Below are 17,269 nucleotides of genomic sequence, written 5' to 3'. Positions count from 1 at the left end.
TAATCTGATTAGAACATGCACTCAGGTCTACAATTTCTCCCAGGAGCAAATGCCAGCACAGGTTAGATGTTACAAACCTCAGCAGTTGGCACAAACTTCCCTTTGCCTATAGGGCACCGACATGAGATCTCCACACAGTCACTGTCAATTAGAAGCGAGTGAGATCCACTGGCCAGAACTTGGCTGAGCTGATGTGCCTTGAGAGTGGACCAGCTGCCTGTGTCAGCTTTAACTGAAGCCATTATAACACCTCGAGTCCGTCATGGCTGTCCTTCATCCAGGGCCACTGCGGCATTGTCCATGCACATACGGTCCCTGCTGAACCAGAAAATTGGGTCCCCCAGATGGATTCTGACAAGGAGCTAAAAGACGGATCAGGCCAGTTTCAATGACCCCCCTTTTCATCAGAAAATTAGATGACCGTGGAAGATGAATGTTGTAGAGATGCTGTTTAATGAGCCCATTTCTTTTGTGAAATGTCATTCATTTTCTGCGTGTGTGTCTGTGGTCCCACCCAACACCCTTCTCCCTGCGGTTCAGCAACGTGAATACCTATCATTGGCTGAAAGAGGAGGTAGGGGGGAGAGAGAGAAAATTGTATTCCAGAATGCTCAGCTTGATGCATCTTCCAAACACTTTGAGATGATTTGCTCATAAGCCTCTCAATATAGCTGTGTAAATTAGGGTTAAATCTGAAGGAAAAGATGTTTGTGGCTTCAGCTCTGTGATCAGAATTCAAACGAGATCGGAGTAGGAAGTACGGTAAAGATGATTTTGCCACAAACTCCTGGAAATTTCTTCTCCAGGGTTGAGGGAGGCTAGGATTGGTTGATGCTGATGGAGTGTAAGGAGCTCCTGTCTGTTCTTGGACGCGGGGCACCCAGGAGGAAAGACGCATCTATATAATGTGTTCCCTCTGCAAAAAGAAAACAGCACAGAGTGAAGTTACAGAGGGGATTAGAAGATACAGATACATGCTCTGCGATGTTCTTACATTGTTCTTTTCTCCACAGTAACTTTTCCACTTCGACTCTTACCTAACTATAGTATCTATATTATATATAGATATAGATATATACCTAACTATAATATCTAACTATACCTGACTACAATTGCCAACATCCACTGGATCATCAAAAAAGCAAGAGAGTTCCAGAAAAACATCTACTTCTGCTTTACTGACTACGCCAAAGCCTTTGACTGTGTGGATCACAACAAACTGTGGAACATTCTTAAAGAGATGGGAATACTAGACCACCTGACCTGCCTCCTGAGAAATCTGTATGCAGGTCAAAAAGCAACAGCTAGAACTGGACATGGAACAACAGATTGGTTCCAAATAGGAAAAGGCTGTATATTGTCACTGTGCTTATTTAACTTATATGCAGAGTACATCATGAGATACACTCGGCTGGATGAAGCACAAGATGGAATCAAAATTGCCGGGAGAAATATCAACAACCTCAGATATGCAGATGATACCACCCTTATGGCAGAAAGCAAAGAAGAACTAAAGAGCCTCTTGATGAAAGTGAAAGTGGAGAGTGAAAAAAGTTGACTTAAAACTCAGCATTCAGAAAACTAAGATCCATCCAGTCCCATCACTTCATGGCAAATAGATGGGGAAAGAATGGAAACAATGAGAGACTTTATTTGGGGGGGCTCCAAAATCACTGCAGATAGTGACTGCAGCCATGAAATTAAAAGATTCTTGCTCCTTGGAAGAAAAGCTATGACCAACCTAGACAGCATATTAAAAAGCAGAGACATTACTTTGCCAACAAAGGTCTGTCTAGTCAAAGCTATGGTTTTTCCAATAGTCAGGTATGGGTGTGAGAGTTGGACTATAAAGAAAGCTGATCACCTAAGAATAGATGCTTTTGAACTGTGGTGTTGGAGAAGACTCTTGAGAGTCCCTTGGACTACAAAGAGATCAAACCAGTCATCCTAAAGGAAATCAGTCCTGAATATTCATTGGAAGGACTGATGCTGAAGCTGAAACTCCAATACTTTGGCCACCTGATGCAAAGAACTGACTCATTGGAAAAGACACTGATGCTGGAAAAGATTGAAGGAAAGAGGAGAAGGGTTCAACAGATGATGAGATGGTTGGATGGCATCACCAACTCTGTGGACATGTGTTTGAGCAAGCTCTGGGAGTTAGTGATGGACAGGGAGGCCTGGCGTGCTGCAGTCCATGGGGTTGCAAAGAGCTGGACATGACTGAGCAACTGAACGATGGAACTATAATATTTGTACTAATATACTTTATAAAACAGATAAATTTAGAGGGTGGACTTGAAGTTTCATCCAAGTGAAGAGGTCAGCAAATCCTCTTCCCCCAGTAAAACAAATATTAAACTGGACAAAAATATCAAAACAACCATCCTAAGGGTTCTAAAGAGTAACCAACAGCAAACAATGAATGGAGGAGTGTTTACTCATGAAAAGCTATTGAACTTTGGTCCCAATAGTGGGAACCTGCAGTGGTCCTGTCTGGGACTGCTTACATCCCTCCTGCCTATTCAGTGACTGCAATGGTGCTTCCAGGGTAGAGAAGGGAGGACATGCAGAAGGAGAAAGTCCAGGCAGCCTTTTAATGCCTGAACATTAAATGTACTACATGGGGATCCACCAGTGGCAGGAAGAAGCCTTATTGGCACCAAAAGTTTGAGCGCAAACTTTAAACAATCATCAGTTGAAAAATAAACTATGCAGATGTAGGAGTGACCTCTAGGAAGGAATCCAGATCTAAAGATAAAAATAAGAATTAAAAACAAAATGAGCCAAGAGCTCCCCAGCTACACATCATAGGGAAGACAGATACTGGAGACTGAGTCTAGGCAAGTGATAAATATAACAAAAAGCAGAAGCAACAATGATAACACTCAGGGAAAAAATTCATAGTTGCAGTAATTCATTGCCTAAAATGTCCAGTTTTCAATACAAAAAAAATTATGAGGCTTGCAAAAACAGGGAAGTGTGACCCATATTCAGGGGGAGAAGGGGAAGTAGTTAGCAGAAACTGACTATGATGTGGCCCAGAGGCAGAATTTAGCAAACAAAAACTTCAGAGCAACGGAAAATACTCAAATTATGCAAACTCTATTTAAAGAATTAAATACAAATATGATGAAAATGGCCCCATGAATAGGGAATCTCATTAAAAATATAAGAATTACAAAAAATAAGCAATGGAAATTCTGAAGCCATAAAGTACAATGACTGAAATGAAAACTGTAGTGGATGGGCTCAACAAGTAAGGGATGTGAGACAGTAAAAGAAAGAATCAGTGAAAGTGAACAAGAATCAATAGAAATGATCCAAACTGAACCACAGACTAAAAGATTTAAAAAAGAAGAAACATTAATTGAAGAAAGATACTTATGAGACATCAAGGAAAGCAGCACATGTAACAGGAGTTCCAGAAAGAGTAAAGAGTGATAAAGGGGAAGAAAAATAATGAAGTAATGGCTGAAACCTTCCAATATTTGGTGAAATACACTAATCTACAGATCCGAGTGGTTCACTGAAATTCAAATAGAAAAACATAGAGACCCACACCTACATGCATTATAGTCAAACTACAAAGAGTCTCAGGGCGTCTCCCCCATCAAAGGTCCAAGCTTTCCTTGTTAACTTTGGGCTGTGTCCTGGAAGGAAGACACCAGAAGTAAGAAAGTGCCAGAAAGCTGACAGCTTAAGCCGCGTGCAGAGACAGGAAATAACACAGGCTGCCCTCAGCCACATGGCTTCTTGCCGACAAGCTCCCCAGGCCAGCCGGGCTGACCTGACCCCACATCGTCCTCCGAGGAGAGTGAGTGTAAGTGTGAGCATTTCCTCCACCCAGAGAACGTGTGGTCCAGCTCTGGTCCTGGAGGAGCTCTGTCACTGACCTGCCTCCTGAACCAGGCACTCACTGCCCTGCACCTGACCCTGGCTTCTGCCTCCAACTTGGACACATGGATAACGAGCCTGCCCTGCCTGTGTGTCCCGTGGAGGGGGGAACTCAGAGTAAGGAAAGCTTTAACTATCACACAGACTTCATATTCTTCTTTTCTTCTGTAGATGAATAAATACACATTCATTCTTGAATTAGTTTATCAGTAATGATCACAGATTCAGCAAACAGGAGGTGAGTCTCCTCAATTTTCAAAGCACCAAGAGTGTACAGTTACATTTGCTCCCGTGAAGGAGACCAACAACAGTGAGAGATAGGGACAGGCATCAAGTGATCGTGCTGGTGGAGGCACAATTACAAACTAAGACGAACATTCCAAAAAAGAGAGAACCTGTTACCCCAGAGTGTGTGTAAAGGAAGCAATCCCAGCCTGGGAAGTGAGGGGCAGACTCGGCTGTCCCTGAGAAGGTAACACTTGAGCTGAGCTCTGACAGGTGAGAGGAGGGAGCAGGCTGGGGTGGGGGGAGGGCAGGATGCAGAGGCAGAGGCTATAACAGCATCCGCCAGCGGGAGAGAGGGTGCGGGTCAGGAGCTGCTCTCAGCCCAGGATGCATCACGTTGGGGGAGGCGGAGGGCAGGAGGGGAGGAGGACCAAGGACCTGCAGCCTCACCAGCCCTTCAGCTCTTGGGAGGGGTTTGGTCTTCTGTCCAGCTGCAACGGAAAACAAGGAGACTCTTGTGTTCACCACACTAGCTACCCGTGTACTCACACTGTTATGGTTTAGTCGCTCAGTCGTGTCTGACTCTTTGTGACCCCATAGACTGTAGCCTGCCAGGCTCCTCTGTCCATGGGATTCTTCAGGCACAAATACTGGAATGGGTTGCCATTTCCTCCTCCAGGGGATCATCCCAACCCAAGGATCGAACCCGAGTCTCGTGTGCTTCCTGCACGGGCAGGCGGGCTCTTTACCCACTGAGCCTCCGGGGAAGCCCATGTGCTCCCATTAAACTAGTGCAACGCATCATCATCATCACTTACTCATTTCACTCCGAATCACAGAGATAGAAAAGACACAAGAAAACACTCAGTGCAAACGAGTCACGGCCCGCTGAGGAAGCAGAGAGCCAAGTGCGTGATTTCAGCAGATGCCCGGGCTCTGAGTTGATGGTCTTTGTGCTGAAACAACTGACTCGGCATCTTGCCTCTTACAATCTCAGATGACATGGTAGGGATTGAACCTTCTTTCAACGACTAACCTCATTTTTAACACAATTACTCATTTATTTAATAAATATTTATTGAGCGGGTATGTGCTGGGCTTTGTGCTTAATAAATTATTAAATTTTCATCATGGTGTGCATGAACACTAGGCCTGATACAAGAGTGGATAATACTCTCATTTACTACTTGAACTGATATTACACAGTCATCATAAAATTACTTTATCACAGCCCAGTTTTTCCAATTACCATAGTGCCACTGAATGATCTATCAAAAAGGAAGATAGTTTTTAAAACCCAAGCCTAAAAAAATATTTTAAAATCTTTTCTAAAAGCATGGACCCACCCCCAGTTTCTAAAAGTAATATTTTGTCCCTTTAAAAATTATTTAAAAATACAAAAATAGTAGGAATAAAATATACATTTTTTATGCTTGCCGTATGTAAAGGCAAGTGCTAAATGTAAAGGCAAGTGCTAATAAATATATTGGTGCATTTTTCTAGATTTTTGTTCCCTGTGTACAGGTTTTCTGGATGATACCTCAAGATCTATCTCTTTTTAAATTTAATATTTTTACAACATCTTTTTCAAGCGTTATTAAAAAATCATTGTAAACATCATTTCACCTTCCAAATATTAACCAAATAAAATGGTCAAATTTCTCTAGACTTTTACTTTTTTGCCAACAGAAAGAGTACAGCAATAAGTGCTTTCTTCATAAGTATTTGCCCAAATGTGACAGATAACAACATTAATTACATTTGCTACATGCCTTACACCATGTTTTCCATGCTTAATCTTATTTAATCTCTATAATAATCTTATTAGGTAAAAACTATTATTATCCAGGGGCTTCCCATGTGGTGCAGAGGTAAAGAATCTGCCTGCCAATGCAGGAGATGTAAGAGACACAGGTTCGATCCCTGGGTCGGGAAGATCCCCTGGAGAGGGAAATGGCAACCCACTCCAGTATTCTTGCCTGGAGAATTCCATGGACAGAGGAGCCTGGCAGGCCACTCTTCATGGAGCCGCAGAGTTGGACACGACTGATCACACACGCATATTAGTGTCCTTATTCTCCAAATAAGGAAGCGAAAGCTGAGAGCTATGACCAAGCGGTGTATCTAACATTTCCTTTGTGTCCTGCAGGCTTCCACCCATTCCCTGAGGCAGAGGCCATTGTTATCATCCCATCTTACAGGCGAGGAGACTGAGGGAGCATTCAGTAAGGCGCTTTCCCAGGGTGCGCCCCTCACCTGGGCGAGAGCTGCAATTTTATCCACAGGCTGGTTTCAGAGACTGACTCTGAACCAGCCCAGAGCTCAGGTGGCAGGTGAAGTGCAGGAATCAACATTATTGAGGATACATTCCCAGAAGCCGCCCTCCCTCTAGAAGCACACCCCCAAACTTCACAACATCCCCCAGACTACACTCTGATTCAGAAAGCAGAACCATGACCATTTAGGCAAGCGCTGTGTGTTTGCTATCATCTTGCAGACACAAAAGAGGCACATTCTCAAAAGTTGAATGAAAGGAGCCTTCTGCACCCCCGACTTCCTGATGGATACGCCTCGTGTTCACGTTGCACACCTACTACCAGCCGTGTCCGTGCACCACCGCCGTCTCTGGGTCTGGCTCCTCTCCCTCATCCTCTGTGGCTCCTGGTGGCTTTTACAGGTCCTGCCACTGGACCTGGAAGCATTCTTGCCAGGGTGACTTTCTGCAGGGGAGGAAAATAAAAAAGGAATCAAGTAAAAGGGGAGGAAATGAGGCAGAAGAAAGCACAAGCAGTTCCCCTTACAGGAGGAAAATAAGTCAATCTGGGACCTGAATTTGGAACAAAGTTTACGAAGTACGTTTCAGCAGCGGGTTTACCTGCTCTGCAGACCTGTGGCCTGGGGATGGCGAAGTGTCTGTGCAGCTGGGTGAGCATCCTGTCTGACCACAGGTGAGCTCACCAGGTAGGACGAAATTTATTTCTTTTTTTTTATTTTTATTTTTATTTTTATTTTTATTTTTATTTATAAATTTATTTAATTTAGTTGGGGGCTAATTACTTTACAATATTGTAATAGTTTTTGCCATACATTGACATGAATCAGCCATGGGTTTACATGTGTTCCCCTTCCCGGATCCCCCACCTACCTCCCTCCCCATCCCATCCTTCTGGATCATCCCATTGCCCCGGCCCTGAGCCCTTGTCACATGCATCGAACATGGAATGGTGCTCTGTTTCACATATGACAATACACATGTCTCAGTGCCATTCTCCCAGAACGTCCCACCCTCACCTTCTCCCTCAGAGTCCATAAAATTGTTCCATGCATCTGTGTCTCTTATTCTGTCTCGCATATAGGGTTATCGTTACCATCTTTCAAATTCCATATATATGCATTAGTATACTGTATTGTTGTTTTTCTTTCTGGCTTACTTCACTCTGTATAATGGGCTCCAGTTTCATCCATCTCAGTAGAACCGATTCAAATGTATTTTTTTTAATGGCTGAGTAATATTCCATTGTGTATATGTACCACAGCTTCCTTATCCATTCGTCTGTTGATGGACATCTAGGTTGCTTCCATGTCCTGGCTATTGTAAACAGTGCTGCGATGAACATTGGGGTACACGCGTCTCTTTCAATTCTGGTTTCCTCGGCGTATATGCCCAGCAGTGGGATTGCTGGGTCATATGGCAGTTCTATTCCCAGTTTTTTAAGGAATCTCCACACTGTTCTCCATAGTGGCTGTACTAGTTTGCATTCCCACCAACAGTGTAAGAGGGTTCCCTTTTCTCCACACCCTCTCCAGCATTTATTGCTTGTAGACTTTTGGATAGCAGCCATTCTGACTGGTGTGAAATGATACCTCATTGTGGTTTTGATTTGCATTTCTCTAATAATGAGTGATGTTGAGCATCTTTTCATGTGTTTGTTAGCCATCTGTATGTCTTCTTTGGAGAAATGTCTGTTTAGTTCTTTGGCCCATTTTTTGATCGGGTCGTTTATTTTTCGGGAATACAGCTGTAGAAGTTGCTTGTATATTTTTGAGATTAATTGTTTGTCTGTTGCTTCATTTGCTATTATTTTCTCCCATTCTGAAGGCTGTCTTTACACCTTGTTTATAGTTTCCTTTGTTGTGCAAAAGCTTTTAATTTTAATTAGGTCCCATTTGTTTATTTTTGCTTTTATTTCCAATATTCTGGGAGGTGGGTCATGGAGGATCCTGCTGTGATTTATGTCGGAGAGTGTTTTGCCTATGTTTTCCTCTAGGAGTTTTATTGTTTCTGGTCTTACGTTTAGATCTTTAATCCATTTTGAGTTTATTTTTGTGTACGGTGTTAGGAAGTGTTCTAGTTTCATTCTTTTACAAGTGGTTGACCAGTTTTCCCAGCACCACTTGTTAAAGAGATTGTCTTTTCTCCATTGTATATTCTTGCCTCCTTTGTCGAAGATAAGGTGTCCATATGTGCGTGGGTTTATCTCTGGGCTTTCTATTTTGTTCCATTGATCTATATTTCTATCTTTGTGCCAATACCATACTGTCTTGATGACTGTGGCTTTGTAGTAGAGCCTGAAGTCAGGCAGGTTGATTTCTCCAGTTCCATTCTTCTTCCTCAAGATTGCTTTGGCTATTCGAGGTTTCTTATATTTCCATACAAATTGTGAGATGATTTGTTCTAGTTCTGTGAAAAATACCATTGGTAGCTTGATAGGGATTGCATTGAATCTGTAGATTGCTTTGGGTAGAATACTCATTTTCACTATATTAATTCTTCCAATCCATGAACACGGTATATTTCTCCATCTGTTTGTGTCCTCTTTGATTTCTTTCATCAGTGTTTTATAGTTTTCTATATATAAGTCTTTTGTTTCTTTAGGTAGATATATTCCTAAGTATTTTATTCTTTTTGATGCAATGGTGAATGGTATTGTTTCCTTAATTTCTCTTTCTGTTTTCTCAATATTGGAGTATAGGAATGCAAGGGATTTCTGTGTGTTAATTTTATATCCTGCAACTTTACTATATTCATTGATCAACTCTAGTAATTTTCTAGTAGAGTCTTTAGGGTTTTCTATGTAGAGGATCATGTCATCTGCAAACAGTGAGAGTTTTACTTCTTCTTTTCCTATCTGTATTCCTTTTATTTCTTTTTCCGCTCTGATTGCTGTGGCCAAAACTTCCAAAACTATGTTGAATAGTAGTGGTGAAAGTGGGCATCCTTGCCTTGTTCCTGACTTTAGGGGAAATGCTTTCAATTTTTCACCATTGAGGATAATGTTTGCTGTGGGTTTGTCATATATAGCTTTTATTATGTTGAGATATGTTCCTTCTATTCCTGCTTTCTGGAGGGTTTTAATCATAAATGGATGCTGAATTTTGTCAAAGGCTTTTTCTGCATCTATTGAGATAACCATATGGTTTTTTTCTTTCAATTTGTTAATGTGGTGTATTACATTGATTGATTTGCGGATGTTAAAAAAACCTTGCATTCCTGGGATAAAGCCCACTTGGTCATGATGTATGATCTTTTTAATATGATGTTGGATTCTGTTTGCTAGAATTTTATTAAGGATTTTTGCATCTATGTTCATCAGTGATATTGGCCTGTAGTTTTCCTTTTTTGTGACATCTTTGTCCGGTTTTGGAATTAGGGTGATGGTGGCCTCATAGAATGAGTTTGGAAGTTTACCATCTTCTGCAATTTTCTGGAAGACTTTGAGTAGGATAGGTGTTAGCTCTTCTCTAAATTTTTGGTAGAATTCCGCTGTGAAGCCGTCTGGTCCTGGGCTTTTGTTTGCTGGAAGATTTCTGATTACTGTTTCGATTTCCGTGCTTGTGATGGGTCTGTTAAGATCTTCTATTTCTTCCTGGTTCAGTTTTGGAAAGTTATACTTTTCTAAGAATTTGTCCATTTCTTCCAAGTTGTCCATTTTATTGGCATATAGCTGTTGGTAGTAGTCTCTTATGATCCTTTGTATTTCTGTGGAGTCTGTTGTGATCTCTCCATTTTCATTTCTAATTTTGTTGATCTGATTCTTCTCCCTTTGTTTCTTGATGAGTCTGGCTAATGGCTTATCAATTTTGTTTATCTTCTCGAAAAACCAGCTTTTAGTTTTGTTGATTTTTGCTATGGTCTCTTTTGTTTCTTTTGCATTTATTTCTGCCCTAATTTTTAAGATTTCTTTCCTTCTACTGACCCTAGGGTTTTTCATTTCTTCCTTTTCTAGTTGCTTTAGGTGTAGAGTTAGTTGATTTATTTGATTTTTTTCTTGTTTCTTGAGGTACGCCTGTATTGCTATGAACCTTCCCCTTAGTATTGCTTTTACAGTGTCCCATAGGTTTTGGGTTGTTGTGCTTTCATTTTCATTCGTTTCTATGCATAATTTGATTTCTTTTTTGATTTCTTCTGTGATTTGTTGGTTATTCAGAAGCGTGTTGTTTAGCCTCCATATGTTGGAACTTTTAATAGTTTTTTTCCTGTAATTGAGGTCTAATCTTACTGCATTGTGGTCAGAGAAGATGCCTGGGATGATTTCAATTTTTTTGAATTTACCAAGGCTAGATTTATGGCCCAGGATGTGATCTATCCTGGAGAAAGTTCCATGTGCACTTGAGAAAAAGGTAAAATTGATTGTTTTGGGGTGGAAACTCCTGTAAATATCAATTAAATCTAATTTGTCTATTGTATCATTTAAAGTTTGTGTTTCCTTGTTAATTTTCTGTTTAGTTGATCTATCCATATGCGTGAGTGGAGTATTAAAATCTCCCACTATTATTGTGTTGTTGTTAATTTCTCCTTTCATACTTGTTAGTATTTGCCTTATATATTGTGGTGCTCCTATGTTGGGTGCATATATATTTATGATTGTTACGTCTTCTTCTTGAATTGATCCTTTGATCTTTATGTAGTGTCCTTCTTTGTCCCTTTTCACATCCTTTATTTTAAAGTCTATTTTATCTGAAATGAGTATTGCGACTCCTGCTTTCTTTTGGTCTCCGTTTGCATGGAATATGTTTTTCCATCCTTTCACTTTCAGCCTGTGTGTGTCCCTAGTTTTGAGGTGGGTCTCTTGTAGACAGCATATATAGGGGTCTTGTTTTTGTATCCATTCAGCAACCCTTTGTCTTTTGGTTGGGGCATTCAACCCATTTACATTTAAGGTAATTATTGATAAGTATGATCCCGTTGCCATTTACTTTGTTGTTTTGAGTTCGTGTTGAAACATCCTTTCTGTGTTTCCTGTTTAGAGAAGATCCTTTAGCATTTGCTGGAGAGCTGGTTTGGTGGTGCTGAATTCCGTCAGCTCTTGCTTGTCTGTAAAGCTTTTGAATTCTCCTTCATATCTGAATGAGATCCTTGCTGGGTACAGTAATCTGGGTTGTAGATTATTCTCTTTCATTACTTTAAGTATGTCCTGCCATTCCCTTCTAGCCTGAAGGGTTTCTATTGAAAGATCAGCTGTTATCCTTATGGGGATCCCCTTGTGTGTTATTTGTTGTTTTTCCCTTGCTGCTTTTAATATTTGTTCTTTGTGTTTGATCTTTGTTAATTTGATTAATATGTGTCTTGGGGTGTTTCGCCTTGGGTTTATCCTGTTTGGAACTCTCTGGGTTTCTTGGACTTCTGTGACTATTTCTTTCCTCAATTTAGGGAAATTCTCAACTATTATCTCCTCGAGTATTTTTTCATGGCCTTTCCTTTTATCTTCTTCTTCTGGGACTCCTATGATTCGAATGTTGGGGCGTTTCATATTGTCCCAGAGGTCCCGGAGGTTTCCCTCATTTCTTTTGATTCTTTTTTCTTTTTTCCTCTCTGCTTCGTTTATTTCCATCATCCTATCTTCTACCTCACTTATCCTATCTTCTGCCTCCGTTATTCTACTGTTGGTTCCCTCCAGAGTGTCTTTTATCTCCTTTATTTCATTATTCATTCTATATTGATTCCTTTTTATTTCTTCTAAGTCCTTGATAAACATTTCTTGCATCTTCTCAATCTTTGTCTCCAGGCTATTTATCTGTAACTCCATTTTGCTTTCAAGATTTTGGATCATTTTTATTATCCTTATTCTAAATTCTTTTTCAGATAGATTCCCTATCTCCTCCTCTTTTGTTTGGCTTTGTGGGCATTTCTCATTTTCCTTTACTTGCTGAGTATTTCTCTGCCTTTTCATCTTGTTTAGATTGCTGTGTTAGGCGTGGCCCTTCTGTATTCTGGTAGTATGAAGTTCCTCTTTGTTGTGGAGGTTCCTCACTGCGGCTGGGGTTGGACAGGTGGCTTGTCAAGGTTTCCTGGTTGGGGGAGCTTGTGTCGGTGTTCTGGTGGGTGGAGCTGGATTTCTGCTCTCTAGAGTGTAATGGAGTGACCAGTATTAATTTTTGAGATGTCTATGGATTTGGTGTGCCTCTGGGCAGCCTGTATATTGATGCTCAGGTCTATGTTCCTTCGTTGCTGGAGAATTTGTGTGGTATGTCTTGCTCTGGAACTTATTGTCTCTTGGGTGGAGCTTGGTTTCAGTGAATTTATGGAAGCTATTGGATGGTCTCTTATTAATTAATGTTTCCCCTGGCTTTCAGTCTTATTCTTGCAGTAGCCTCAAGACTTCTCCTTCCATACAGCCTCAATAATAAAACTTTTAGGTTAATGGTGAAAAGATTCTCCACAGTGAGGGATACCCAGAAAGGTTCACTGAGTTACATGGAGAGATGAGGTGGGGGGGGTGGGTTGAGGTGACCAGGAGGGGAAGAGGGGAATTCAAATGTGGAGAGAGCAATCTAGCCAGTAAGCACTTCCCTCTGTGCTTTCCACAGTTTGGAACCCTCAGAGTGATTCACAGAGATACATAGAGAGGGGGGAGGAAGGTAATAGAGGTGAGCATGAGTAGAAAGGGAGGAATTAAGAGGGGAGAGAGAGATCTGGGCAGTATCCTGTTCCTGAAGTGTTCTCCGGTACCCAGAACACCCTCAGAGATTCACAGAATTGGGTTGAGAAGAGAAGGAGGAGGGTGGGAGATAGAGGTTCCCTGGGGGAGAAGAAAGAGCATTAATAGGGGGAGAGAGTGATCAGGCCAGTGATCACACTCCTGAGTAAAAATGGGTCCTAAAGATTGGGTTCTTAAATGTACAAAGTTGATATCAAATATGTAAAACAAAGATTAAAAATCTAGAGTAGAGGTTAGACTCTTATAAAACTTACAATCTAAAAAAAAAAAAGAAAAAAGGAAACAGTGTAAAAAGAAAAAAAACAGTAAAACAGTAAAAAAAGAAACAGTAAAAAAATGTAGAACAGGAAAAAAAAACATTAAAAAAAAGAAAACACAAAAGGTATAAGATATATGTATGTAGTTTGCTTCAAAAATAGGGTTGTTTTTTTTTTTTTTGCAAGTTAATAGTGGGTTATGAAAATGAAAGTTAAAGGTGTAATAGAGGACTTGAAGAAAAAGGAAAGAAGAGAAAAAAAAATTGTTTTTTTAATTAAAAAAAAATTAAAAAAAAAAAATAATAATAATAGTAAAAAATATATATATCCCGGACTTTCTCTGGAGCTGTTGTGAGCAGTGTGGGATCTGCTCAGTTTTAGATAGATCCTTATTCCTGCTTATACTTTTCAAGATCTATAGGTCCTTTTTAATGCAATCGGTATTAACTACAGGGATCTTAATCTGTTGGCCTGTCCCTTCCAAAGCGCTTCCCTCTGTTTATTTGGCTTCTGTTTGGAGATCTCTTCAGTATCTAATTTCCGCCCTGCAACAAAGCGGTGGAGGTGATCTCTTTAGGTTCGCTTGTTCAATCGTGCTGTGGGGAGGAAGGAACACTGCAATTCTGGCGTGTGTGTGGTAAGCTCGCAGTGTCTCGGCCGCACTGGGTTCGCCCCCGCTCACGGCGTTCGCCCCCGCTCACGGCGTGTGTGCTTTCCCCGTCTACCCTGCTCAGGCTTCAGGTTACTCGGCCGGGGAGCGGGCCCTGAGCTGCGGGCACTTCCCAGGTCTAAGCCGCTCAGGTTCAGGCTCCCGGTTACTCCACAAAGGCGCAGACTCGGTTTCGCCCGCGGCTTGTGCCGTTCCCGGTCGGAGCTGCCCAGGCGGCCAGAAGTTTGGCGAGGGCGCTGTCCCCTGTTGGGGCGGTGCGGCTTATCACCACCCTGGTCCCCGCCTCGGTTTACGGGCGCGCCCGGCTCCGGTGTGCTTTGTGTCGGTTCTGGGGAGCTGGTCTCTGGCTGCTACCCTCCCGGCGGCTGTCGACCCTCCGGGATCTCAGGCAGTCTTTGCTTAGAAACTGGGAGCCTGTTTGCAGTTTGGTAGGGGGTGCCCTCTCTGGAGCCGAGTTTGCCCCTTTCCGGCTCTGGCGGGCCCCGCCTGCCCGCTGTGTCCGGCGGGGGATGGGGCGGTCCGCAGCCGGCTAGCTCTCCTCTGGTATCGCTCAGTCCTTTGTTCTGTGAGCGGGCCGGCAGTGCCTTAGAGTTGGGCTTTTCGCGGGATAGTTCTCTCTCTCGCTGTCCCACAGTTTAGGTTACTATCTCACGTTAGCTCCCTCAGATCGCCCTCGGGGCACTCGGGCCCGGTCCTTACCCTAGGCAATGCCACCCGCTCCTCTCCGTTCAGCCCCCACTTGCTGGTGGCGGATGATGCGAGCGTCTGGGGTTCTTTGCTGGGAGTTGCTTTAGGCACGTAATCTGTGGATTTTATTTATTTTTTCCTCCCAGTTACGTTGCCCTCCGAGATAAAAAATCCTCCCCCACACCCGCCGGTGAGAGGGTTTCCTGGTGCTTGGAAATTCCTCCTCTTTTACGACTCCCTCCCCGGGACGGGTCTCCGTCCCTAACTCTTTTGTCTCTCTTTTTATCTTTTATAATTTCTCCTACCTCTTTTGAAGATAATGCGCAGTTTTTGTGAAAGCCTGACGTCCTCAGCCAGCCTTCAGAAGTAGTTTTGTGAAGTTTGGTCAGCGTTCAGATGTTCTTTCGATCCGAAATTTATTTCTAATCAAAACACATGCATGCTAAGTTGCTCAGTCGTGTTCAACTCTTTGTGACCCCATGGACTGTAACCCTTCAGGCTCCTCTGTCCATGGGATTCTCCAGGCAATACTGGAGTGGATTGCCATGCCCTCCTCCAGGGGATCTTCCCTACCCAGGGATCGAACCCATGTCTCTTACGTCTTCTGCATTGGCAGGCAGGTTCTTTTCCACTAGCGCCACCTGGGAAGCCCCCAGTAAAAGTGCAGGGCTCTTCAAATTTCTACAAAAACCCCCAACTCTCTGGATGGAGTTCATTTGCCTTTGGAAAATAGTGACATGGTACTTACAGAAAGAAAGAAGGGGGGGCTATAAATAAATTCACGACAGGTTTTAAGGAGAATCAAATAGAGCTCACACACACACACACACACACACACAAAACACTTTCGTGATTTCAGTAAAGTGAATCGAAAACGTATGGATGAAATTTCTCCTAAATCGCATATGCATTTTGTAAAAATCAAAACAAAAAACCTTGGCCATAGCACATTTTATTTTTGTTTTGAATTTTCTTAAGTGTCTATCACAGCAACCTCTGGGTAGAGACACACACAAAAATGAACATAATTAGTGACAGAATAAATCAGCGACAAAACCCCACTGTCCCCAGACCTCAGCTCCCCCATTCTTGCCATTTAGTTTATTAAAAGGTCAACTTCTCATTTCAAGTTTGGACAGCCCTCATTCAGAAGTAACATTAGCTTCCTGGTGTGTTGTGAGGGTGGAGGTGATGTTTACAGAGTGCCTTGGTGATGTCACCTGCTGTACTGATGGCAAAGGTAACTGCAAGCTTTCTTAAATTGTTTAAACCAAGTTTAGCACCTTGCCAAAAGTGCAATACATTGCTTAGAGAAAATGAAACAAAAACGAAAGAACCTGAGAGATTAGCCGATTATCTAATCATAATTGAGATGGCTGGATGGCATCAGTGACTCAATGGACGTGAGTCTGAACAAACTCCTGGAGATAGTGAAGGACAGGGAAGTCTGGTGTGCTATATGTAGTTCTTTGGGTCACAAAGATTCAGACACAACTGAGCAACTGAACAGTAACAGTCATAATTGGATGAGCTGGGCACACAGTCAGCCCTCCTCTGGGGACCACATAGAAGTTTGCTGAACTTGACTCAGACCCACATTTCAAGGGCTTAGCAATGTACATCAGGCAAAAGGGATCAACACAGGTGGAAACTGAGACTAGTTCCATTGCCATCTTACAAGCAGTCTGTAACACTGAGCCCCCTAAAAACACAACCCTTAGAGAACCCGCCCAGATGTGGGCTGCAAGGAAATGATTATAAATATGCATTCAGAATGGATAGTTCTAAAAATGTTAGGTGTCATCTGTGAAAACTCTAGATGTAAATCTTACATCATTGCCCTCAAAGTGGGCTGACCTCTAAGTTGCGGCCATGGTCATCGTGAAGCAGGTAATGAGTTCTAGCAAAGCAGACCCCTGGGCCAGGAGGACTCAGGCTGGTCCTGCAGGTAGGGAGGCAGGTGAGCAAGCAGCCCACCATCCAGGGGTCCTCAAAGTCAGGCCCTAACACCCTGGAGGTACATACTCAAGTAGGTGGAAGCTGGGGGTGGGGAGAAGGTGAGTGCGATGTGAAGGTTCTACACCCAAAGGAAGAAGCTCACAGCCCCTGGAAGTGTTCTTACTACATCTGGGCTCAGCAAAAGCTTCCATTTGTCTCAGGTCACTCTCCCAAAAGGAATCCATCACCTCCCGTTCTCTCTTCAGAGAGCTTCCAAACATACCTGAGAGAGAGTAACCTCAAGGAAGTGAGGTACAATGAAAGGAAGTTCCCCAGTGCACCTGTGGGAACGCGACACATTCTTGCTACTGATTAGCATTCACCTGTAAAAATGGGACACTGTAGCATTCCATAGTACAAACAGCAGTTTCCTAGAAAACAATAGTGATCTTAAGGACAAAAAAGTTTATTCTAAAGGAAGTCACAAAGGGTCACAAATCCCATCATTTACCAGAAGCTGGACACCGCTGTCCTCCTTGGAGTCAACGCAGCAATGGACCCACAGGTGGACAGGCTCAAGCCCAGGGGGGAGTCATTTTCATGATTGTCTAACTTTGAGGCTTCCTGTATCAAATTAACCATGGAGCCACAGGCTT

General features: G+C 42.5%; 1 long non-coding RNA gene across 1 annotated transcript in view; it reads right to left on the bottom strand.

Moving 5' to 3' along the window:
• Positions 1-6,582: 6,582 nt before the first annotated feature.
• The window catches only part of LOC145544444 (uncharacterized), a 29,947-nt gene continuing 19,260 nt past the window's right edge, over positions 6,583-17,269 (bottom strand). Inside the window, exon 6 of the long non-coding RNA XR_014081425.1 lies at positions 6,583-6,842. This is a non-coding gene — a long non-coding RNA (uncharacterized LOC145544444). The remainder of the gene's footprint in view (positions 6,843-17,269) is intronic.

This window comes from Giraffa tippelskirchi, chromosome 4, assembly GCF_054371585.1.
Source record: "Giraffa tippelskirchi isolate mGirTip1 chromosome 4, T2T-mGirTip1v1.2.pri, whole genome shotgun sequence".
Lineage (NCBI taxonomy): Eukaryota > Metazoa > Chordata > Mammalia > Artiodactyla > Giraffidae > Giraffa > Giraffa tippelskirchi.
This window is presented reverse-complemented; position numbering and strand designations above follow the sequence as displayed.